Below are 3,962 nucleotides of genomic sequence, written 5' to 3'. Positions count from 1 at the left end.
AATCCTCCTCCTTTATTCTTTAACCCCTCCTCCCCTCCTCTCCATCCCAACTCTATTCTTTTAACCCTCCTCGCCCACGCCTCTCCCAATATCCTAACTTCAGCCGCTCTCCCAATCCAACTCTCAGCGGGCGTGCTTGGGCGTGCTTCTCTCCAATCTCAAGAAGAGGAATATTATTATGCTATTTTTTTAATTTCTCTACTACTCTTTTGGCTTTATATATATTTTTTGACTTATCTTTACTCTTGTCTTTATTTTTTGTTTTAGACTCGATCGATCGATAATGAATTCCTCCGTTGATTCTGGTATTTTTTATTGTAATTTGTAATTTTTTTTTTCTATCTAATTCGGCTCTTTCTTACTTACTTAATTTACTTATTATTTCAGACGAGATTGAGCAGCACGAATCTGACTCCGAAGAACTAAATCAGCTTAGTAAAGATCTTGAGAGTTTAGTAGCGAGCAACGAGAAGAAAAAAAAAAAATCGAGCAATTGAGAGGGAAAATAAAAATCTGCAGACGTAATTCTAAAAGTTACGCTTGTTACGAATGTCTGCTTGTCGGCTGCCGCAGTTGGTGCGATTGTGATAAAGAAAGGGCCTCCCGTGCATCTGAAGCTGCGAAAGATATTGCGAAATCGCTTTGATGATGACTGTTTTTCTTTTTTCTCTTTTATAACTGCTTATGCTTCTTTTTCTTTTTCTTTTTTTTATTCTGTTGTTTTGGTAGCATTAGTTCTGGTATTTATTGTGTTCTGGATTGGTGTTATGTTGTTTTTTATTTTAATTCGACTAATCCGAATGTATTTATATTATTTTATAAAATTGTCGCGACACTAACTTTGAATTGCGGAATATATATATTTTTTATTTATTGTAATAAAACAGATTGAGATCAGAGAAGGATGATGCCCGTGGTTCTCACGACCGACCGACCGACCAACGGCCGCTTGTTGCCTGCACCGTCGCTGGTCGCCAGCCCGATCATCGGTGACTGCTGCGCCGCGGCCATCGTCGCACCATTATGTCAAGGAATCCTCTTATACCAGTTCACACCCTCTTGTACCAGTTCACACCCTGTATCTTTCATTACTGTCTCTTTTTTTTTTTTTTTTTTAATACTTTCGGGATATATGCTTTCACGCTGGCCAGAACTTGGGAAATATGCTCTCAGCTGCCCAGAAGCTTTGAATGTGCATTGTAAGAACGCGTATCAAATGGATAGCATTGCCGTTACTTTCGAAGAAACCGGGTGAATATCTCTTATAAATTAATTTTTAACTGTAATAAATTAATTAACTGTTAAGTAACTAACCATTTTTACACATAATTAAGAGATTATAATAATTAAGTTTTGTAGAATTGTAGGACTCTTACACCACCAGTAGTCATTGGTCTTTTAAAAATTTGTTAACAGAAACATCAATTCTTTGAATTACAATTTTTTTTTTTTTATTTTTTTTATTAATGTGTTACTAGCTACTATGTGACTTTTTAATCAAGGGGGTTTCATTCCGGGAAAAATATTTCTGAAAATAATTTTGGTTTGGAAAAGTATTTTTCCTCTATTTCGTTCTGAGAATGTGTAGTTCTGAAAACAAAATAAAAATTCAGAGCTCTATAGAAAGGTTGTAATAAGATTTTTTCTCATGAAAACTACTTTTCTAAAAAATATTGTTCTGTTCACGATTTTTCAGGATCAAACACCGTCCCTAATCATTAATTAAAAAAAGAAGGTTACGTCTTTTATCTAAGAACTTGGTGAGCCTTCTCCTAGGCTTATAAAGCAAAAGAAACAAGCAAACAATAAGCTGTTTAATTTACAAAAATATCATGCGTTACTAGTTTATGGGACCCGCGCAATACAGGCGGATACTAACCAAGCAATTATCTGTAATTTTAAATATTTGGATTGCAAAAAATTTAAGAATTAACATTAAAAAAAAAAGTAAAAAAAGTTGAGATTCATCAATTAAATAAAGGGACTCTCTCTCAAAACAAAAAAATAAATAATAAGGGATGCACCTTTAGGTTCACTATTCAATGTAAAAAGATAAGAATATTAACAATTTGATTGCCAAAAAAAAACGCAGTGTAGGTGCTGCAATCCATATTTGTAAGAAATTGGATACCGTTCCCGTACTTAAAGAGTATCAAAGATGACCTAATGATATATTACTTACACACCTTATGTCTACAAAAGTAGGAAACTTATGTAATAATACTGGCAAGTTTAATTATAGCCCACAAAAGAAAAAAACAAAAAAAAAAAAATCACGAAACGATAGTCGAGATAAAACTCAAAAGACCGCGCAACCTAAAAGGTAAAGATGCAACGGATAATACATCAAACATTTCACATTCTATTGCACAGACAATACTGTCAAACATTATATTGTTTATGATGCCACTTAGTTTTAAAAATTATAAAATACATTTAATTAACCACAAACTAAAACCGATTGATAAACTCACAAAGAATGAAGACAACCTAAAAGAAAGGCGCAAACATAATACAAAGAAGTATTCTGCATTCCATTAGGCAGAAAAAAAAATGATAATAATTTTAGGCTGACAAAACAAAAGATAAAAGAAGTGGAAGTTTCCACGCTTTCAGTACCCAAACTTAACTCATAAGATTGTCAAGATATAGTTCAGTTTCAGTTGTTTTTAAAATAGCTTCAGATAAAAATCACAGATATACTCAGCTTGCTTTAGCTAAAAAAAATCAAATGATAGAACAAAAATTCTATAATATCCATAACAAAAACCATTTCTACATTCGACACAAGTGCGAATATCCAAAAGATGATAGCAGTAAGATCATAATACAAACTATTCCGATGATTAATTAAAGGTTGAATGCAGGAAACCATTGAGGTTTTTACAATTTCATAACACAACTCAATTGTAGAATAATAAAACAAACATCAAGAAACACGCCTACAACTTATAAAGTCTGACAGGTACTGACTTTCTACTTGGTTAAATATCATAGAAAGGACTTCAAATATTCGGTTTATTTAAAGGTCTTGTCATCAATATTTACTCAGCATTATAATCTAAAAGTTTCTATTTATGAACACACTGATAACAATTTCCACCAAAACACAGGTAATTTGTCCCAAACGTTGTCGACAAACTTGATGCACTATAGAGTACCTATAACAAGAATAAGGCCACAAAATTATTTTCAACAATCAAAACAGGACCTTTTTTTTCCCAGGTGTGTAAGAAGCATTGCTAAGATGAGCGGAGTAAGGCTGTGCGATCTGGTAGCTACTATTTTTTCATCATTATAAACGGCAGAAAAACCAAAGAAGAGTTGGATGGTTGTCTTATAAAGTTAAGAACTACCGTCTTACAAACAAACTTTTACATATCAAAATCTATAAAAAATGCCACCTATATTGACACCTAAAAGAATTTGGTCAAACAAAAGAATACTTATAACAACAGGCCCGCTTTTTAGTTAGTATTTATGAAGAACAGAATGAATATGGTTTTTGATTCCTAGTGCATTCCAAGCTTTGCATAATATCATGAACTCTAAAAAGGTTTCTGTATTCCAACGACCGAAGATTTATTAATAGAAGATTATGAAGGCAATTACTGGCTTTGGCATGTTTTTTGGTCAAACAAAAGGAGGCATCATTGAGTAAAAAAATCAGGCACAAAATGATAGGTTAAGAGTTGCAACATCCAAATTCAAATTATTGAGTTCAAGTTCAATCATACAACAACGTAATGGTATATACTGTTAAAACCCAAAAAAACAGTTAGGAAAAAAAGGCAGGGGAAAAAAATATAACGGCTCAAGATTTAATAAGCAATGAAAGCTAAAAAAAAAAAAATGCCTTCAAACTCCAGCCTGCAGAAAAATAAGACGGGAAAAAACATAAAGCAGCTACGCGAACCATATAGTCCCTAATCCCATATATGAACAGAAATAGCTACACAACA

The 3,962-nt window shown here is 32.9% G+C and overlaps 1 long non-coding RNA gene across 1 annotated transcript; it reads left to right on the top strand.

Moving 5' to 3' along the window:
* Positions 252–472, top strand: LOC109728556. Its single transcript, XR_002220995.1, has 2 exons — positions 252–305; positions 388–472. It is a non-coding gene; the product is annotated as an uncharacterized LOC109728556 (long non-coding RNA).

Source organism: Ananas comosus, linkage group 24, assembly GCF_001540865.1.
Source record: "Ananas comosus cultivar F153 linkage group 24, ASM154086v1, whole genome shotgun sequence".
Taxonomy (NCBI): Eukaryota; Viridiplantae; Streptophyta; class Magnoliopsida; order Poales; family Bromeliaceae; genus Ananas; species Ananas comosus.
The sequence above is the reverse complement of the archived record's forward strand: the minus strand, read 5'-3'. Positions and strand labels throughout refer to the sequence as shown.